Source organism: Triticum urartu, chromosome 7A (genome assembly GCF_056163025.1).
Source record: "Triticum urartu cultivar PI428250 chromosome 7A, HENAU_Tu73, whole genome shotgun sequence".
Classification (NCBI taxonomy): Eukaryota; Viridiplantae; Streptophyta; class Magnoliopsida; order Poales; family Poaceae; genus Triticum; species Triticum urartu.
Window position 1 is genome coordinate 427,707,505 of NC_141879.1, and position 21,864 is coordinate 427,729,368.

Consider the following 21,864-nt stretch of genomic DNA (forward strand, 5'->3'; position numbering starts at 1 on the left):
CATGCTGCTCTTACTATGTGGCGTTCACCAGATAATAACACTTACGCTGTGCCTCGTCAAGCCTCTTGTTAACAAGCTCGATGTCGGCGTCTGCCGCATCCAGTTGCCGTTTTAATTTGGCAAACTCACTAGTCCGGCTAGCCACCGGAGCTTCCACCACCTATACATAGGGGCAGTCTGGTGATTGCCTGGGAATATGATCTTCTATTCGCCGCCATTCTCAACGACAACCAGAGCCTCAGGGGCTACTATCTACACAGGGCACACCTAATATGCGTAGTACTATCACATATTATCTCACGTACCTCAAAGCCTGTCAGTAGACTCATAAAAGCTTCATGTAATCCGCTTTCGGCGGATGAGATTCTCTCCATCACCGTACTCATCAGCATACGGTGTTCTTCTGAGATGGCCGCTCGCCCCACCAACTCCCTTAGAACGTCCGACCGCACACCAGACGGTGCCGGAATCTTTTGTCTGCTCTCTTCGGGAGCCGGGCGCTGGGGACTTCGGGGGTCTATGGGATTATCTTCTGGCCTCACCGGATCCGGAGAGGCCCTCCGTGACGACACTTCGGGGTCGCCCGCTTCTTGAGAGGAGGAGTCTGGGGGAGGCATTTCGCTCTCCATCATCTCTAGAAGAAGATCCCCCGAAGACGAGCTCAGCTGAGAGGGGCTAAGGCCCGAACTGCAAGATATATGTGGTGGTTATTCTCTCAGAAAAAAGATAGCATACCTTTACTATTAAACTATTTTGGATCACTTACGACTCGTTGGAGGGCTGATCCCCCCGTGGACTTTGTGCGGCAAAAGCACTCCCCGAGGCAGGACCCTCTGTGGGAGACTTCTTCTCCCGTTTGGAGGCTTCGGCTTCCGTATCCTCGGAAGTAGTCCTTTTCCTCCCCCGGTTGTCCTCCTTCGTGGAGACGCTCGTTCCCTCGGTTGGAACGGGCAGCGATGGGGGCCCGCGTCCGCCCGTATTATCCCCCCGGTATCTCCCTTCAAGGGCTCCGGGCAAGGTGCGACCTCGAGCATCTTTTCCAATACCGGATTTTCCAAACCCTCAGGGAGGGGGGCCAAACACCGAATCATCTTCGCCTTTGTTAGCCAGTCCTGGTCAAAAAGCGAACTCTTAGAAATAACTTCGAATAAAATACAGTGTGTTCGGCTAGAGGATTTCTTACTTGTTCGGCGGCAATATCCGGACATTCTACTTGAGGTCCGAAGAATGACTTGTACATCTCCTCGTGCGTCAGGCCGAGGAAACTTTGAATGGCACGTGGTCCCTCTGGGTTGAACTCCCACAAGCGAAGGGGACGGCGTTTGCAAGGCTGGACTTGACGAACCAACATAACTTGTATTACCGCAACCAAATTAAAATCTCCCGCGAAGAGATCTCAGATGCGGCTTTGCAGTATAGGCACGTCCTTGGCTGGACCACAACTCAGACCTCTGCTAATCCATGACATCAGTTGTGGTGGGGGGCCCGAGCGGAAAGCAGGGGCAGCCGCCCACTTGGCACTTCTGGGAGCTGTGACGTAAAACCACTCCCGCTGCCATAATTCGGACACCCCTGGGAAGGAACCTTTCGTCCATGGAGCTCCTGCCATCTTGCCTATTGATGCACCTCCGCATGCTGCATGTTGCCCCTCGATCATCTTCGGCTTCACTTCAAAGGTCTTGAGCCACAAGCCGAAGTGAGGGGTGATGCAGAGGAAGGCCTCGCACACGACAATAAATGTCGAGATGTGGAGAAAGGAGTCCGGAGCTAGATCATGGAAATCTAGCCCGTAATAGAACATCAAACCCTTGACGAAGGGATCCAGAGTGAGGCCTAGACCTCGGAGGAAGTGGGAGACGAACACGACGTTCTCGTTGGGTTCGGGAGTAGGGACGATCTACCCTCGAGCAGGCAGCCGATGCGAAACCTCGGCGGTCAGGTATCTGGCCTCCCTCAACTTCTTAATGTCCTCTTCCATAACGGAGGATGGCGTCCATCGGCCTTGAAGGCTGGTCCGGACATGGTTGAAGATCCGGAGCACCTAACCTAGGCTTTGGGTGTTAGAACTCGGGACGGGGGAAGGGTTCGATTGAGCACGAGAGGGAAAAAGCGAAAACCTTGTCCCTTTAAAAAGAGGGTGAATATCAAGCGTCCTCTCCGTAGCCGTTTAGGACTTGCCTATAATCTAGGAGTCCTAGACACGTTTGGGTTACCCACGACCGCATTAATGAGAATCCCGCAATTGAGGGAACACGATCTCCGCTTCGGCCAGACGTGTCAAGAAACCGCCTCGCGTTATGTGTGGAGAAACGGTTCGAATAATCACCGGGCCATGACATAACGTTGTGCTGCCAAAACACGCCAGCAAATTAGATCTGCGAAAATATTATTCTCTCTACGGCGGAATGTGGAACTTATTTTGCAGGGTTGGACACTATCCTCGTATTCAAATTCTTCTGTGATGTATTCGGAGAAGGAAACCGCCTTGCAATGCCGAAGACAATGCTGCGCGCCAGACTCATCGTCATTGAAGCCTGGTTCAGGGGCTACTGAGGGAGTTCTGGATTAGGGGGTCTCCGGACAGCCGGAGTATCTCCATTGGCTGGACTGTTAGACTATGAAGATACAAGATTGAAGACTTCGTCTCGTGTCCGGGTGGGACTCTACTTGGCGTGGAAGGCAAGCTAGGCAATACGGATATGGATATCTCCTCCTTTGTAACCGACCTTGTGTAACCCTAACCCTCTCCGGTGTCTATATAAACTGAAGAGTTTTAGTCCGTAGGACAACAATCACAACATACAATCATACCATAGGCTAGCTTCTAGGGTTTAGCCTCTCTGATCTCGTGGTAGATCTACTGTTGTACTACCCATATCATCAATATTAATCAAGCAGGATGTAGGGTTTTACCTCCATCAAGAGGGCCCGAACCTGGGTAAAACATCGTGTCCCCTGCCTCCTGTTACCATCCGGCCTAGACGCATAGTTTGGGACCCCCTACCCGAGATCCGCCGGTTTTGACACCGACAGAGGAAAATAGAGAAAGAGAGGGAGGATAGAGAGAGGGCGAATAAAATAGCAAGGGTGAAGTGGGGGAGAGGAAAACGAGAGGCAAATGGCAAATAATGTAATGCGGGAGATAAGGTTTGTGATGGGTACTTGGTATGTTGACTCAACGGCGCCAGAAATAGCTTGTTGTCGGGAGTCAAATCTTGACTTGCACGAACCTCCTCGACAACGGCGCTAGAAATTCTTCTTGCTATCTCTTGAGTACTGTGTTGGATTTCCCCAAAGATGAAAGGATGATGCAATAAAGTAGCGTAAGTATTTCCCTCAGTGAGAACCAAGGTATCAATCCAGTAGGAGGTTGCGTGCGCGTCCCCTAGTACCTGCACAAAGCAAATAACTCCTCGCAACCAACGCGATAAGGGGTTGTCAATCCCTTCACAGTCACTTACGAGAGTGAGATCTAATAGATATGATAAAATAATATTTTTGGTATTTTTATGATAATGATGCAAAGTAAAATAAAAGCAAAGGAAATAACTAAGTATTGGAAGATTAATATGATGAAGATAGACCCGGGGGCCATATGTTTCACTAGTGGCTTCTCTCAAGAGCATAAGTATTCTACGGTGGGTGAATGAATTACTGTTAAGCAATTGACATAATTGAGCATAATTATGAGAATATCTAGGTATGATCATGTATATAGGCATCATGTCTGAGACAAGTAGACCGACTCCTGCCTGCATCTACTACAATTACTCCACTCATTGACCGCTATCCAGCATGCATCTAGAGTATTAAGTTCATGAAAACAGAGTAACGCCTTAAGAAAGATCACATGATGTAGATGGATAAATTCATGCAATATGATAAAAACCCCATCTTGTAATCCTCGATGGCAACAATACAATACGTGCCTTGCTGCCCCTACTGTCACTGGGAAAGGACACCGCAAGATTGAACCCAAAGCTAAGCACTTCTCCCATTGCAAGAAAGATCAATCTAGTAGGCCAAACCAAACTGATAATTCGAAGAGACTTGCAAAGATAACCAATCATACATAAAATAATTCAGAGAAGATTCAAATATTGTTCATAGAGGGACTTGATCATAAACCCACAATTCATCGGTCTCAACAAACACACCGCAAAAAGAAGATTACATCGAATAGATCTCCACAAGAGAGGGGGAGAACTTTGTATTGAGATCCAAAAAGAGATAAGAAGCCATCTAGCTAATAACTATGGACCCGAAGGTTTGAGGTAAACTACTCACACTCCATCGGAGAGGCTATGGTGTTGATGTAGAAGCCCTCCGTGATGGATACCCCCTCCGGCGGAGCTCCGGAACAGGCCCCAAGATGGGATCTCGTGGATACAGAAAGTTGCGGCGGTGGAATTAGGTTTTTGGCTCCATTTCTGATCGTTTGGGGGTACGTCGGTGGAGCAACAGCGGGCCCACTAGGGTGGAGGGCACGCCTGGGGGGGGGTAGGTGCGCCCCCTACCACGTTCTCGAAGGTTTCATTTCATTTGGACTCCGTTTCATATTCCTTTTCTTCGAAACCCTAAAATAGGCAAAAAAAACAGCAATTCTGGGCTGGGCCTCCGGTTAATAGGTTAGTCCCAAAAATAATATAAAAGTGGATAATAAAGCCCAATAATGTCCAAAACAGTAGATAATATAGCATGGAGCAATCAAAAATTATAGATACGTTGGAGACGTATCAGCCGGTACACAGCCTATACAACACTCATCAACGGCGGTGGAGCTGGTTTCCGGTCAGGAGTGGCGGTGGCTGCCGGGGGCAGGAGGCCCTGAGCGCCCGCCGACTCAAGTTTTTACTGACTTATTGGACAAGATGATTGCGCTGATTACGGCTGCTGTTAACCCGGCGGATCAAGATCAGCCTAATGCGGCGATTACAAAGGTGTGTGATGATATAGCACAGGCTAGGGAGGCACTGAACGCTAAAAATACCAGGATGGCTGAGGAGCGGGCTACTTTGGATGCACAGGCACAACGAGTCCAAGCGGAATCTTACCGGCTCATGCTAGATCAGAATGCCTCAAATGAAGTGATGATGAGAAGGCATCAGAGTCGTCTGCCGGTGACTATTGAAGCAAGGAATCTTTTTAACACGCCAGGGGCAGGAACCAGTAACCCGACAACCGTAAACCGGGCCGGAGCGCCTGGGGCAGGAACGCCGGCTCAGCCATGTATAATGGATCCACCTCGACAGAACAATAACTCGCCATAGCACATGTCGACGCCACGGGGTCATTACTCCAACCCTTTGGATAACATGGTTGCTGCGGCGTCCCGACTGGCGGCTATCCCTGTGGAAGGTGACTCGCCAACGGCGGTTGAGACACGGAGGGATAGAGAGTTTCTTCAGATAGCATTGGTGCAGCAACAAGCGTACTCTTACAGCCGTGATAGGATTCATTCCACACCTCGCCCGAGCCGAAGCTACAGCAGGCATTTAGATGAGCCAGCAGTGTCAAGCAGTGGACGAAATCATAACCCGTCGCGTGGTAATGACCTGGCGGGTGGTGGTGCTAATGCTCAAAATGTGGTGGATCAAGGAAGAGCCCGTCGAGAGGCCGAGTTGGTGGCTCAGTATGTGGCTCATCAACCAACTCGGATTCGTCCAACCACCTCGGTGGAGCCGGGTATGACCTTTAGAAACTTGGGGGTGCCGTGTTTAGCGCCGGATCTGCGGAACGAGCGTCTGCCCAAGGATTTCAAAGGACCTCGTAAGGTGCCCAATTACACCACTGATTTAAGTCCTGAAGCGTGGGTTGAGAGTTATGAGATGGCTATGGAGTTGTTGGATGTTAGTGAAGTAGCCTATGCTAAATACTTTCCTTTGATGTTGGAAGGAATGCTCGTACTTGGTTAAAGGGGCTCCCAGCTAATTCCATCGGGTCATGGGCCGAGTTAAAGGCCCTGTTCATCCAGAACTTTAAGGATACATGTAAACAACCCATGTCCATTGTGGATTTGGCCTCCTGTGTCCAAGAGGAAGGCGAATCAACAACCCATTGGGTGCGCCGGGTCTCGACAATCTTACATTCATTAGATCGTATTAACGCCGATTCAGCGGTGTTGATGTTGGAGAACAATTGCCATTTCCTGCCTCTGAAGCAAAAGTTAGGGCGGCTCAAGCGTCACTGCAATGACATGGGGATGCTCATGGCGGCTCTGGTTAAATATGCTGACTCTAATAGTACCAAAGATCCCGATTCTAATGAAGAAAAAGCAGGGAAGGGAAAGACGAGCGGCAACGTCAAAGGACAGCAGTATAACTCGGGAGGCAACGGTAAGCGCAAGGCTGATAATAGTTTCAACTTTGTGGCTAACACCAATGCACATGATAATGGGGACAACGTTGTAAGGGCAGACCACTGCCAAGATCCGGCGGGTCTAGTGTCAATCTTGAGCGAATGTTGAATGAGCCCTGCCCACGACATGGTACGAAGGAAAGACCGTCTGGGCACCTGTGGAAGGATTGTAACATCATGAGGGAGTTCAAGAATTCAAACTTTTTTCATAACATTCATGGGCCTGGTGGTGGTCTTGGCGGCTCTTACAGTCCGGGTCACGGCGGTGGCGGCTCTAATTCCTGGTTTCAGGGAAATCAGAATAATCATGGCAGCCAGGGTGGTTACAACCAGCAAAGTAATCATGGGGGTCAGCAGCAACAGCAGTCTGGTTATCAGAGCAACCCAAAACAGTTGAATAGTGGGCAATATCATGTATTTACCACTAGCTTATGTAAACGTGACCAGAAGCTTCATAAGAGAGCAGTCAATGCTGTTGAGCCGGCGGTTCCTCGTTACTTACATTGGTCCGAGCGGCCCACTGTGTGGAGCCGAGAGGATCACCCACCCCGAGTTGATAATCCGGGTCACTTAGCGTTGGTGGTGGCACCTCAGGTTGGAGGGTATAAGTTCAACAAGGTACTCATGGACGGGGGAAGCAACATTAATGTTCTCTATTATGAGACCTTCTGTCGCATGGGGTTGACAGACAAAAATCTTAAGCCGCCAAACACCATTTTTCATGGTGTGGTTCCTGATAAGTCGGCATATCCAGTGGGTAAGATAGCTCTGGAGGTTGCTTTTGGAGATGACCATGATTCTAGGTCAGAGACATTGACCTTTGAAGTGGTGAAAATCAAAAGCCCATATCATGCTTTGTTTGGACGGCCGACTTATGCTAAGTTCATGGCCAGGCCCTGTTATGTTTATCTACAACTCAAGATGATGGGTCACAAGGGGACCATCACTGTACATGGAAGCCGGAAGATAGCTTTGGAGTGTGAAGAGGGTGATGCGGCTTATGACGAGTCAGTTTGTGCAACAGAATAGTTAAAGTTTTACAAGGACAATGTTGACCTAGCAGATATGATGTCCCTGAAGAAGCCCACAACAAAGCATGACCCAGTTTTGAAGTTTAAATCGACAGATGATACCAAGATGGTTGATTTTGTTCCTGGCGACTCATCCAGGCAGTTCACAATCAGTGCCAATCTGGATCCAAAATAGGAAAGTGCACTCATCGAGTTCATCTGTGAGAACCGGGACATTTTTGCATGGAAGCCTTGTGTCATGCCAGGTGTACCGAGGGAACTCGCTGAACACACTCTTAATATTGATCCGAAATTTAAACCGGTTAGGCAGTTTCTTCGCCGGTTTAATGAGGAGAGGCGGAAAGCTATTGGAGAAGAGGTAGCCCGGCTTCTGGCGGCTAGGTTTATTGTTGAGGTTTTTCATCCTGAGTGGTTGGCTAACCCGGTGCTGGTGCTTAAGAAAAACGGCACTTGGCGTATGTGTGTGGATTACACGGATTTAAACAAAGCTTGTCCAGCTGATCCTTTTGCTCTCCCTCGTATTGATCAGATTATTGATGCTACGGCGGGTTGTGAGCGTTTGAGTTTTTTGGATGCTTATTCTGGTTATCATCAGATCAAGATGGCAGTTAAGGACCAGGAGAAAAAAACATTTATAACTCCCTTTGGAGCTTTCTGCTATGTATCAATGCCTTTTGGGCTCAAGAATGCCCAGGCGACTTATCAGAGATGCGTGCAGAATTTTTTACATAACCAGATTGGGCGGAATGTTCATGCTTATGTAGATGACATTGTAGTAAAGTCAAGAAAGAAAGAGACCCTGATTGACGATTTAAAGGAGAATTTTGACAATCTCTGGGTATACAAGATGATGCTTAACCCGGCTAAGTGTGTTTTTAGTGTGCCAACAGGCCAGCTCTTGGGTTTTCTGGTTTCAGACAGAGGCATTGAAGCTAACCCGGAGAAGATCAAGGCCATTACCTCTCTGGCTAAACCGGCCTGTATCAACGATGTTTAGCGACTGGCAGGTCGTATTGCGGCTCTGAGCCAGTTCGTAAGCCGGCTAGGTGAGAAGGCTCTGCCTCTTTATCAGATGATGAAGAAGACATATCATTTTGTTTGGAGTGACGCTGCTAACCAAGCCTTTGAGGATCTGAAAAAATAGCTGGCTGAGCCGCCCGTGCTTGCTGCCCCTATTGATAAGGAGCCATTGCTGTTATATGTGGCTGCTAATGCCCGGGCCGTCAGCATGGCTATTGTAGTGGAGCGAAAGGAGGCAGGCAAGGAGCATCCGGTTCAAAGGCCGGTTTATTATATCCGTGAGGTTCTTTTTGAGTCCAATCAGATATATCCACACTGGCAGAAGCTCGTATATGGGGTGTTCTTGGCAAGCTGGAAGCTTAAGCATTATTTTCTAGGTCATCCCATCACTGTGGTCAGTTCTGCTCCTTTGGGAGACATTTGTAACGCCCCAAGACCGATGCGCCAGGTGTCTTCTAGATATTCGCCGACGTTGCCATGTCATTTGCTTGCGTGTTGCGTCTTGTCATGTCATCATGTGCATTGCATCATCATGTTTTCAAAACTTGCATCCGTCCGGGTTCCCCCAGTTCCATCCGTTGTCCGTTCTAAGCCCAACCACACTTGCACGCGCCCGCGACATGTCTGAAATAGTATTTTATAAGTGGCTAGAAAATGTTCTCGGAATGGGTTGAAAGTTGGCGTGTGGTCTTATATTAGTGTAGATAGACCTCCTGTCAAGTTTCATCGCATTCGGAGTTCGTTTGATAGCCCAACCGTTAAACTATAGCAGCAATATAGTCGGTCAAACATCGGACGTTTTCGGTCTCCGAAAACCGTGCCGGGCTGTTTCTCTCCCCTCTTCTCTCAGACCAACCCGCTCTCCACAATCCACCTAGGCCCATGCCTGCCCCCCTTTGCACAGTGCATCGGACCTCCTCCCGCGCGCGTCCGAAAGTTGTCCCGGACCCGACCCAGACAGTCGTTACCGTTGTGTCCGGATCATCCCCAAACATCTACAAAATATCACCGTTTTCTTTTTTGGACTTCCTAGTGTATTTTTCTCGGCCGCTCGATTTTAATTGAAGGGACAGATTAGCCCCTAAACTCTCCCTCTTTCCTTATATATAGTCCCTAGTCTAAATCTGGACAAAACCCTATTTCTAGGGATTCTCCCTGTCCAATCCCCGCCGCCAGCATTTCCCACCTCGGATCCATCTCCACCCAATCCAACCACCGTCTCTATTTCCGTGCCCACCCAACCACTGCAAAGCCGAAGCCTCCACCTTCCCTGATCCACCCATCGATCTAGCCCCGTCGGGCTCCTTTGCTCGTAGCTCCTCGTGCCCGCACGCCGTAGAGCATCAGCAGCAGTCCCGAGCGCCTCGTGCCCTCGTCATGTACCTCGATCCAGGATGGATCAGGAGCAGCGTTGACTTTCACTCGTCGCCGGTGGCCTTAACCACCAGGACGCCGCCGCCGGACCAGTAGGTTCCCTGCCTCGTGCCTTTTCTGTTTTCCTGAACTCTTCTGCTTCTCTAACCTTTGGTCTCCTCTCCCGTTTGACCAAGATCGCTGACAGGGACCCCGCCATGGATCTCCAGCCGCCGTCCGGAGCCTTGCCGCCATGCCCGCTTGGATCGGGCCTGGATACGTCACCGGCGACCAAACCCCGCCTTGCTTCCACCGTCAGCTGCCTATTCCTTATCTGGAGCTCTCTTCATGTAGCGATGGAGGTTCCCAGCCCCTCCTCTGTTTCGTTCTACGGGGAGGACGAGGCACCCCTGCCTCGCGTGGCCCGCGCCCGCAACCCTCTGCCTCGCTCGCCCGTTCCAGCGATGCGTTGACCTCCAGAGTCGACAACACCAAGTCCAGCAGCCTCCTAGGCCCAGCTTTGCCTCTGCGGGCCTCTCCCTCCTCCAGCAGGCCTTGGTCCAATGTGAGCCCCCACAGCCCCCCTCTCAGTTGGGCCAGCAGAGCTTTCAGATTTGGCCCGCTTAACGTTTTTTTTCCTGGACGAATTTAATCATTTTTTCCAGAGATTACAGTTTTACAGATTAGCCCCTAAGCTTCATGCATATTTTAACTCACAAACTAAGCATCACATGGAAAAACTTAATATATGAAACTTGCTTAGAATTTTGTGTAGATTAATAATTTGCAACTTTCATCTATGTTTAAAAGGATTAAATTGTTGTTTGTTTAAATTTGCCCCTATGCCATGTTAAAATGATTTAATTCATAACTAAATAACCGTAGCTCGGTTTTAAATAATATTTATATGTAAATGGGGTAGAAAAATGCCTAGTTCAACATGGTGGCATCACATTGCATGTTTAACAACTATAAAATATGGTCTATGGCAGAACAGTACCAAACCTAAAATATGTATATGGGGATTTACCGGAATTGTTGTTCGTTGTTTCCGGCCTCATTTAAACTTGACTAGATAGGTAGTTTTACTTTGCTTCACCCCCTTGCCATGTTAATAGACATTTAATATTGTTGATTATGTAAAAAATATCGAACTAAATAAGTCATGTGGTGTTTCGTCAATATGCAACGGAGTTGCATGTTGAGCTCCCCTTAAGTTGTAGGATTGTTTGTGCATTCTGCCATGCCATGCTTCATTAAATCGGACATACATCATACTTGATTGTGCATCATCCCATGATTATGTGATGGTTGTTTACTATGTTGTTTGCTTTCTTTCCGGTGTTGCTTCTTCGGGTTGGTTCCGATAACGTCGCGTTTGTGAGGACCCGTTCGACTACGACCATTTGTCTTCTTCATGGACTCGTTCTTCTTCCTTGCAGGATCTCAGGCAAGATGACCATGCCCTCAAAATCACTTCTATCTTTGCTTGCTAGTTGCTCGCTCTTTTGCTATGCCTATGCTGCGATACCTACCACTTGCTTATCATGCCTCCCATATTGTTAAGCCAAGCCTCTAACCCACCTTGTCCTATCAAACCGTTGTTTGGCTATGTTACCGCTTGCTCAGCCCCTCTTATAGTGTTGCTAGTTGCAGGTGAAGATTGGAGTTTGTTCCTTGTTGGAACATGGATATTTGTTGGGATATCACAATATCTCTTATTTAATTAATGCATCTATGTACTTGGTAAAGGGTGGAAGGCTCGGCCTTATGCCTGGTGTTTTGTTCCACTCTTGCCGCCATAGTTTCCGTCATATCGGTTTTATGTTCCCGGATTTTGCGTTCCTTACACGGTTGGGTTATAATGGGAACCCCTTGATAGTTCGCTTTGAATAAAACTCCTCCAGCAAGGCCCAACCTTGGTTTTACCATTCGCCACCTAGCCTTTTTCCCTTGGGAGTCATGCATCCCGAGGGCCATCATTATTTTAACCGCCCCGAGCCAGTGCTTGTCTAAGTGTTGGTCCGAACCAAGTAGCCTGTGGGGCCACCTCGGGGAAACTCGAGGGCTGGTTTTACTCGTAGCTTGACCTATCCGGTGTTGCCCTGAGAACGAGATATGTGCAGCTCCTATCGGGATGTCGGCGCATCGGGCGGTCTTGCTGGACTTGTTTTACCATTGTCGAGGATGTCTTGTAACAGGGATTCCGAGTCTGATCAGATTGTCTTGGGAGAAGGAATATCCTTCGTTGACCGTGAGAGCTTGTGATAGGCTAAGTTGGGACACCCCTGCAGGGTTTTGAATTTTTGAAAGCCGTGCCCACGGTTATGGGTAGATGGGAATTTGTTAATGTCTGGTTGTAGAAAACCTGAAACTTATCTTAATTAAAATGCATCAACCGCGTGTGTAGCCGTGATGGTCTCTTCTCGGCGGGGTCCGGGAAGTGAACACGGTGTTGGAGTTATGTTTAACGTAGGTTGTGCTAGGATCACTTCTTGATCATAGTTTTCTTGATCATGCTTTGCCTTCTCTTCTCGCTTTCATTTGCGTATGTTTGCCACCATATATGCTAGTCGCTTTCTGCAGCTCCACCTCATAGCTTTTGCCCTACCTATAAGCTTAAATAGTCTTGATCGCGAGGGTGTGAGATTGCTGAGTCCCCGTGACTCACAGATACTTCCAAAAACCAGTTTGTAGGTGCCGATGAAACTGTGCAGCTGACGCAACTAAGCTCAAGGAGGAGCTCGATGAAGACCTTGTTCGTTGTGTTGTTTCATTCCTTCCATAGTCGGACCTTGATTGTATCTGGTTGATGTAATGCTTTATTCATGTATTGCGTGAAGTGGCGATTGTAAGCCAACTATGTATCTCTTTCCCTTTATGTATTACATGAGTTGTTTGCGAAGATTATCTCACTTGCGACATTGCTTTCAATGCGGTTATGCCTCTAAGTCGTGCTTCGACACGTGGGAGATATAGCCGCATCGAGGGCGTTACAAGTTGGTAATCAGAGTCTTCCCCGACTTTAGGAGCCCCCCCGCTTGATCGAATCGCTGGCATTGTTGAGTCATGAAAAATGTTTTGAGTCTTTTAGGATTATATATATATATCGGAGAGTAGGATTCTTTTTACTCCTCAGTCTCTTCGTCGCTCTGGTGAGGCATCCTGACGTAGAGTTTTGACTCTTCTCTTCTCAAATTTCACTAATTTTTTTTACGATCATGCGGGTATCTTGGTATCGTTCCGATGGTTTTGTGACGAGACCATTGTTCTTGGTGCCTCCTGACATTTAGGTGTTGTGGCAGTGTCCCGGGGAGTTGTGCTCCGAGGTGTTGTCGTCACAATTTTATCGTTGCAGTTCTGGAATACCTGAGTTTCGCCGACATCGAAAATCTCTTTTATGCAGTTGTTGGTGAGATAACCTCGACGCCACCCAGTACTGGGGCAGGAGTTCGGGAGTATTGCCATAACTTGTATAATAGATGCTTTTCGAAGGTTGAGGTAAATGAATTCCGAAGGTTTCTTGGTTATGTGTTGAAGGATGGATACAGCTGGATGTAGGATTTGCTAGCTTTAGGTGAGATATTATGCTTCCCCTGTATCCCCAACACCTGATTGCATAACTGGAAAATTTCGGGAGTTTATAAGTGGGAATTCAAGTAGCTCTTAGGATATCTTTCCGACAGATGTATGATATGAAATTGGGGTTCAACGTCTAGTGGTCCACCTATCCACGGTTGGTTTTACAGTGGTCTCGTTGTGTCTTAAAGAGTCCTTGGCTATGCTGACTCGGGGAGGCTTCGTATGTCATGTGCACTGCCTTGTACATGATGGTGTTGTACGATCGAGCCCGTGTAGGCCCCACCACGAAAATTTCAGATGAAATCTCTATCATATGTTTGTTCTGGCTTATTCTGCAAGCCAATCCTTTGTTTTGTTTTGGTTTGTGGTATTCGAGTTGCTTCAATGTCAAGTGTTGATCCCATACCTTCTCTAAGTGGTGTTCTCATACTCCTATGTGAATACAAATTCTTTTTTTGTTCATCAAGTTTGTCATCTCAATTTCTTTTGAACCGGTGTGTCTCTCCTCAAGTGGATCCGATCATTTCAACATCCGCAAGATTCAATCTCAGCTTTCTCAAAGGGTATTCATTTCATCCATCCCAAGTTGTCTTTGTTGTACCTCCCTCCCACCCTTTTTTTTCTTCAAGGACTCGGATTCCTTAATTGAATATCCATCTTATTCATGTGAAGTCTCTCCATTCTTTCAATCAATGTTCTTACCCGTTGGTTCTCATGAAGATGCTCTACTAGTTCAATATTCTCCATTCTTTTCTTCTCCGGTGGATTCAAGTCAAGCTTTGTTGATCATACCCTTTCCTCATTTCAATGCTTTCTCGTGCCGGTGCACCTCTTAATCTTCCCCGCTTGCTATTCAATTGTTTCGGAGTGCTTAAGATATTTCGAAGATTCGTGTTTCCACTCTACATTTGTTAAAGATCTTTTGAGGATGTTCTCTCATTCAAGCCATTTAGCTCAACCGGTGTAATCTCTCTTCAAGATCCTTCAATGGTGTTTCTTTTGAGTGGGCCCTAACCCGCAGGTCTTTTTTCCAGGATCTTACCTGACTCTTCTTATTTTTCCCGGAGTTACTCTCAAATTCTTTTCGAAGTTTGACGTAAGTATTAATTATCATCAGTCAGTTGGTTTCTCCAAGATCTGTCAAATTCTTTTCATCATTGGCTCAACCTTTTCCATTATTCATTCCGAAGTGCCTCAACAATTCATGGTGGTGTTTCTCATCGTCATTCTCTGCATTTGAAGACCGAAGAAGGTTTTTTCTCTCAATCTTGCTCCATTCTCTTCAACATTCATGGCTCTAGTTTCATGCCATCCTCTCATAATTATTTTCGATTGTGAGATATTATTTTCACCCTTCCGGAGTAATTCAGGAGTCTTTCCAGTTTGATTCTCCGGAGCCCATCATCTCAGAATTATTCATTCCCAGCTTTCAGTTATCATTCTCCTAATCTTACCGGTGCATCATTAAAATATCATCTAATCAGTTCATGATTTCTTCGTTCATTTGTTAATTCTTCCCGGTGTTTCTTTATGTTTTCTTCGTTCATTTTCAATCCTTACGGTGGTTCTTCCAAGATTCTTCTTCCGTCACTTATCATATCAATTTATTCATTTTTTCAATCCTACCGGTGGTTCGTTGAATACCTTCTCAAGTTTGTGTTATATCTATCTTAATCCTTTCAATGAGAATAAGTAGTATGTCAAATCCGTTGCTTTTCATCAATTTAATTGGTGAAGGATACGCACAACATAATTCTTATTCTTGTTTCATCCAAGTGATCTAATTTCTGCTTTCCAGAGTGGTTCATCATATCACATTCTCGGTTCGAGATGCTTTATCTTTCTTCCAGAGATCCATGTTTTTCCACTTTATCTCGCCGCAAATCTTCATCTAATCATCGCAAGGCTTCAACCTTATTCTTTTCATCCTTCATTTCGTTTGATCATTCTTTTGTTACCAGAGTTCTTCATGAAGGCTCTACATGGTGGTTCTTCAAGGATTTAATTTCTTCTCGAAGTGTTCATCGAGATTCTTTTCAGAGAAGCTCAAACATTCTTCATCTTGCAATCCGGAGTGCAATTCTTTCTACCGTATCATTGGAAGTGGTATTATGTCATTCTTGATAATTTCCCTTCATGCTCCGTGATTCACAAGTTATCAAGAATGAGATATTTTAAGTCCATCAATCTCATCATTGGAGTTATCTTGGGTAATATTTCACCTAAAACCTTCCCTAAGGATTGTTGTTATTTATGGTGTTTATAAATGACCCAAGTCCTTCATTTATCCTCTTGGTGAAATAAGTGTCTCGTCTCCTTGTTCTTAGCAATCCAATCAAATCTTTTCCGTGAGTGGCAAGTTGTCACCTCAGATGGTTGAGATGTCTTTTATAAGTCCATATCAAGCTTATCCTTTTCGTTGTTGGTTTTCTAACAATTCTGTTTGACCCGTCTCCTAAGGATGCCTTCTAAAGCTCTTTTGTGGCAGAAGTTGGAAGTTTCTTCTCCATTCTTTTATTTCAATGATCCATCTTCTATTCTCTCTTTCGGAGGCATTGTGATGTTGCTCTTTACAGTCATCATCTAGTATTGTGAAGATCATGATCTTTTCATGCTTATCCTTTTAACCGGAGTGTTGTGCCCTCTGCTCAAGTACTTTTCATCTTATCAAGTCTTGCATCTCTTTTCTACCGGAGTGCTTGCATGTACTTCTTGTCCATTGTAACCCTTTTTCTTATGTCTTTCAACCTACAAGGTTCTGGTAATGTTCCTTCTTCCTCTTCTCTAACGGAGTGGTTTTCAACTTCGTTCATCTCCGTTGTATTATTTTATCAAGAATGGCTTAACCTTTTCAAGGTTCTTTGGTTTCACTCGTTTGTCAAAGAAGCAACTTAGTTTTACCTCTTCTCTTTTTCTTCCGTTTTCCCTCTGATGCCATTCTAGATCTCGAGATCCCCTCGTAGTGGTGGAGTGTTGTAACGCCCTGAGACCGATGCACCAGGTGTCTTCCAATTATTTGCCGACGTTGCCATATCATTTGCTTGCGTGTTGCGTCTTGTCATGTCATCATGTGCATTGCATCATCACTTTTTCAAAACTTGCATCTGTCCGGGTTCCCCCAGTTCCGTCCGTTGTCCGTTCTGAGCCCAACCACACTTGCACGCGCCCGCGGCATGTCCGAAATAGTATTTTATAAGTTGCCGGAAAATGTTCTTGGAATGGGTTGAAAGTTGGCGTGTGGTCTTATTTTAGTGTAGATAGACCGCCTGTCAAGTTTCATCGCATTTAGAGTTCGTTTGATAGCCCAACCGTTAAACTATAGCGGCAATATAGTCGGTCAAACGTCGGACGTTTTCGGTCTCCGAAAACTGCGCCGGGCTGTGTCTCTCCCCTCTTCTCTCAGACCAACCCGCTCTCCACAATCCACCTAGGCCCATGCCTACCCCTCTTTGCACAGTGCATCGGACCTCCTCCCGCGCGCGTCCGAAAGCTGTCCCGGACCCGACCCGGACATTCGTTACCGTTGTGTCCGGATCATCCCCAAACATCTACAAGACATCACCGTTTTCTTTTTTGGACTTCCTAGTGTATTTTTATCGACTGCTCGATTTTAATTGGAGGGACGGATTAGCCCCTAAACTCTCCCTCTTTCCTTATATATAGTTCCTAGTCTAAATCTAGACAAAACCCTATTTTCATGGAATCCTCCCTGTCCAATCCCCGCCGCCAGCATCTCCCACCTCGGGATCCATCTCCACCCAATACAACCACCGTCTCCATTTCCGTGCCCGCCCAACCACTGCAAAGCCGAAGCCTCCACCTTCCCTGATCCACCCGTCGATCCAGCCCCGTCGGGCTCCTCTGCTCGCAGCTCCTCGTGCCCGCACACCGCTGAGCATCAACAGCAGTCCTGAGCACCCCGTCCCCTCATCATGTACCTCGAACCAGGATGGATCTGGAGCAACGTTGACTTTCACTCGTCGCCGGTGGCCTCAACCACCAGGACGCCGCCGCCGGACCAGTAGGTTCCCTGCCTCGTGCCTTTTCTATTTTCCTGAACTCTTCTGCTTCTCTAACCTTCGGTCTCCTCTCCCGTTTGACCAAGATCGCTGACAGGGACCCCGCCATGGATCTCTGGCCGACGTCCGGAGCCTTGCCGCCGAGCCCGCCTGGATCGGGCCTGGATACATCACCCCGCCTTGCTTCCGCCGTCAGCTGCCCGTTCCTCGTTGAGAGCTCTCTTCGTGCAGCGATGGAGGTTCCCAGCCCCTCCTCTGTTTCGTTCTACGGGGAGGACGAGGTGCCCCTGCCTCGCATGGCCCGAGCCCTAACCCTCTGCCTTGGTCGCCCGTTCCAGCGATGCGTTGACCTCCAGAGTCGACAGCACAAAGGCGAGCAGCCTCCTAGGCCCAGCTTTGCCTCTGCGGGCCCCTCCCTCCTCTAGCAGGCCTTGGCCCAATGTGAGCCCCACAGCCCCCCTCTCGGTTGGGCCAGCAGAGCTTTCAGATTCGGCCCGCTTAACGTTTTTTTCCTGGACGAATTTAATCATTTTTTCCAGAGATTACAGTTTTACAGATTAGCCCCTAAGCTTCATGCATATTTTAACTCACAAACTAAGCATCACATGGAAAAACTTAATATATGAAACTTGCTAAGAATTTTGTGTAGATTAATAATTTGCAACTTTCATCTATGTTTAAAATGATTAAATCGTTGTTTGTTTAAATTTGCCCCTATGCCATTTAAAATGATTTAATTCATAACTAAATAACCGTAGCTCGGTTTTAAATAATCTTTATATGTAAATGGGGTAGAAAAATGCCTAGTTCAACATGGTGGCATCACTTTGCATGTTTAACAACTATAAAATATGGTTTAGGGCAGAACAGTACCAAACCTAAAATATGTATATAGGGATTTACCGGAATTGTTGTTCGTTGTTTCCGGCCTCACTTAAACTTGACTAGATAGGTAGTTTTACTTTGCTTCACCCCCTTGCCATGTTAATCGACATTTAATATTGTTGAGTACATAAAAAAGATCGAACTAAATAAGTCATGTGGTGTTTCGTTAATATGCAACGGAGTTGCATGTTGAGCTCCCCTTAAGTTGTAGGATTGTTTGTGCATTTTGCCATGCCATGCTTCATTAAACCAGACATACATCATACTTGATTGTGCATCATGCCATGATTATGTGATGGTTGTTTACTATGTTGTTTGCTTCCTTTCCAGTGTTGCTTCTTTGGGTTGGTTCCGATAACGTCGCGTTTGTGAGGACCCGTTCGACTATGACCGTTTGTCTTCTTCATGGACTCGTTCTTCTTCCTTGCGGGATCTCAGGCAAGATGACCATAACCTCGAAATCACTTCTATCTTTGCTTGCTAGTTGCTCGCTCTTTTGCTATGCCTATGCTGCGATACCTACCACTTGCTTATCATGCCTCCAATATTGTTAAGCCAAGCCTCTAACCCACCTTGTCCTAGCAGACCATTGTTTGGCTATGTTACCGCTTGCGCAGCCCCTCTTATAGCGTTGCTAGTTGCAGGTGAAGATTGGAGTTTGTTCCTTGTTGGAACATGGATATTTGTTGGGATATCACAATATCTCTTATTTAATTAATGCATCTATATACTTGGTAAAGGGTGGAAGGCTCGGCCTTATGCCTGGTGTTTTGTTCCACTCTTTCCGCCATAGTTTCCGTCATATCGGTGTTATGTTCCCGGATTTTGCGTTCCTTACACGGTTGGGTTATAATGGGAACCCCTTGACAGTTTGCTTTGAATAAAACTCCTCCAGCAAGGCCCAACCTTGGTTTTACCATTCGCCACCTAGCCTTTTTCCCTTGGGAGTCGCGCATCCCGAGGGTCATCTTTATTTTAACCGCCCCGGGCCAGTGCTTGTCTAAGTGTTGGTCCGAACCGGGCAGCCTGCGGGGCCACCTCGGGGAAACTCGAGGGCTGGTTTTATTCGTAGCTTGACCTATCCGGTGTTGCCCTAAGAACGAGATATGTGCAGCTCCTATCGGGATGTCGGCGCATCGGGCGGTCTTGCTGGACTTGTTTTACCATTGTCGAGGATGTCTTGTAACCGGGATTCCGAGTCTGATCGGATTGTCTTGGGAGAAGGAATATCCTTCGTTGACCGTAAGAGCTTGTGATGGGCTAAGTTAGGACACCCCTGCAGGGTTTTGAACTTTCGAAAGCCGTGCCCGCGGTTATGGGCAGATGGGAATTTGTTAATGTCTGGTTGTAGAAAACCTGAAACTTATCTTAATTAAAATGCATCAACCGCGTGTGTAGCCGTGATGGTCTCTTCTCGGCGGGGTCCGGGAAGTGAACACGGTGTTGGAGTTATGTTTAACGTAGGTTGTGCTAGGATCACTTCTTGATCATAGTTTTCTCGATCATGCTTTGCCTTCTCTTCTCGCTCTCATTTGCGTATGTTAGCCACCATATATGCTAGTCGCTTGCTGCAGCTCCACCTCATACCTTTTGCCCTACCTATAAGCTTAAATAGTCTTGATCGTGAGGGTGTGAGATTGCTGAGTCCCCGTGATCCACAGATACTTCCAAAAACCAGTTTGCAGATGCCGATGAAACCGTGTAGGTGACGCAACCGAGCTCAAGGAGGAGCTCGATGAAGACCTTGTTCGTTGTGTTGTTTCGTTCCAGTTCATCAGTAGTGGAGCCCAGTTGGGACGAGCGTGGATCTGTGTAGCATTTGGGGTAGTCTTCTTTTATTTTGGTTCCGTAGTCGGACTTTGATTGTATCTGGTTGATGTAATGCTTTATTCATGTATTGTGTGAAGTGGCGATTGTAAGCCAACTATGTATCTCTTTCCCTTTATGTATTACATGGGTTGTTTGCGAAGATTACCTCACTTGCGACATTTCTTTCAATGCGGTTATGCCTCTAAGTTGTTGAGGGAGCCCTAGATTAGGGGGTCTCCGGACAGCCGGACTATCTCCATTGGCCGGACTGTTAGACTATGCAGATACAAGATTGAAGACTTCGTCTCGTGTCCGGATGGGACTCTACTTGGCGTGGAAGGCAAGCTAGGCAATACGGATATGGATATCTCCTCCTTTGTAAACGACCTTGTGTGACCCTAACCCTCTCCGGTGTCTATATAAACCGAAGGGTTTTAGTCCGTAGGACAACAACCACAACATACAATCATACCATAGGCTAGCTTCTAGGGTTTAGCCTCTTTGATCTCGTGGTAGATCTACTCTTGTACTACCCATATCATCAATGTTAATCAAGCAGGACGTAGGGTTTTACCTCCATCAAGAGGGCCCGAACCTGGGTAAAACATCGTGTCCCCTGCCTCCTGTTACCATCCGACCTAGACGCACAGTTCGAGACCCCCTACCCGAGATCCGCCAGTTTTGACACCGACATTGGTGCTTTCATTGAGAGTTCCTCTGTGTCATCGCTGTTAGGCTTGATGGCTCCTACTATCATCGATAGTGATGCGGTCCAGGGTGAGACTTTTCTCCCCGGACAGATCTTCGTATTCGGCGGCTTTGCACTGCGGGCTAATTCGCTTAACCATTTGGAGCAGATTGAAAGCTACGCCCCTGGCCATCAGGTCAGATTTGGAAGTTTGAACTACACGGCCGACATCCGCGGAGACTTGATCTTCGACGGATTTGAGCCACAGCCAGGCGCGCCACACTGTCGCGATGGGTATGACCTAGCTCTGCCGCCAAACAGTACCCCAGAGGCTGCGTCCGCATCAGCTCCGACCCTTAGCTTGGAGCCAACTACGCGAGTCGAGGACGGGTGGTTAGACACCGCCTCAGGGGCTGCAGTCTCAATGGCGATCGAGCCGAACACCAGCCTAACCCTCTGCGCAGCCCGTGACTCCAAGGTGCCGGACTATTTTTCGGACTCTGAACCATCCGCACCCCTGCCAATCGAATCCGATTGGGCGCCGATCATGGAATTCACCGCCGCGGATATCTTTCAGCACTCACCCTTCAGCGACATTCTGAATTCACTAAGGTCTCTCTCTTTGTCAGGAGAGCCCTGGCCGGATTATGTCCAATAGGATTGGGATGCGGACGACGAAGAAATTTGACGCCCACCCACCACCCACTTCGTAGCCACTGTCGATGATTTAACCGACATGCTCGACTTCGACTCCGAAGATATCGACGGTATGGACGACGATGTAGGAGACGAACATGAACCAGCACCTATCGGGCACTGGAAAGCCACCTCGTCATATGACATATACATGGTGGATACACCCAAAGAAGGCAATGGCGACGGGATAGCGGAGGATGACCCCTCCAAGAAGCAACCCAAACGCCGACGTCAGCAGCGCCGCTCTATGTCCCGCCAAAGCAAAAGTGGCGATACCGGCACAGGAGATAATAACACTCCGGATAGTGCCGAAGAAAACAACAAACCCCTTCAGCAAGATTTAGAGCAAGAGGATGGAGGAGCCAGCTCTCCTGAGAGAGCGGCAGACGGAGAGGAGGAGGATGACAATCACATGCCCCCCTCC

At 47.4% G+C, this 21,864-nt stretch overlaps 1 long non-coding RNA gene across 1 annotated transcript; it reads left to right on the plus strand.

Annotated features, from left to right (window-relative positions):
* Positions 1–16,987: 16,987 nt before the first annotated feature.
* LOC125524177 (uncharacterized) lies at positions 16,988–20,585 on the plus strand. The gene is made up of 3 exons (XR_007290607.2): positions 16,988–17,364; positions 17,449–17,803; positions 18,578–20,585. It is a non-coding gene; the product is annotated as an uncharacterized LOC125524177 (long non-coding RNA).
* The last annotated feature ends 1,279 nt before the right edge of the window (positions 20,586–21,864 follow it).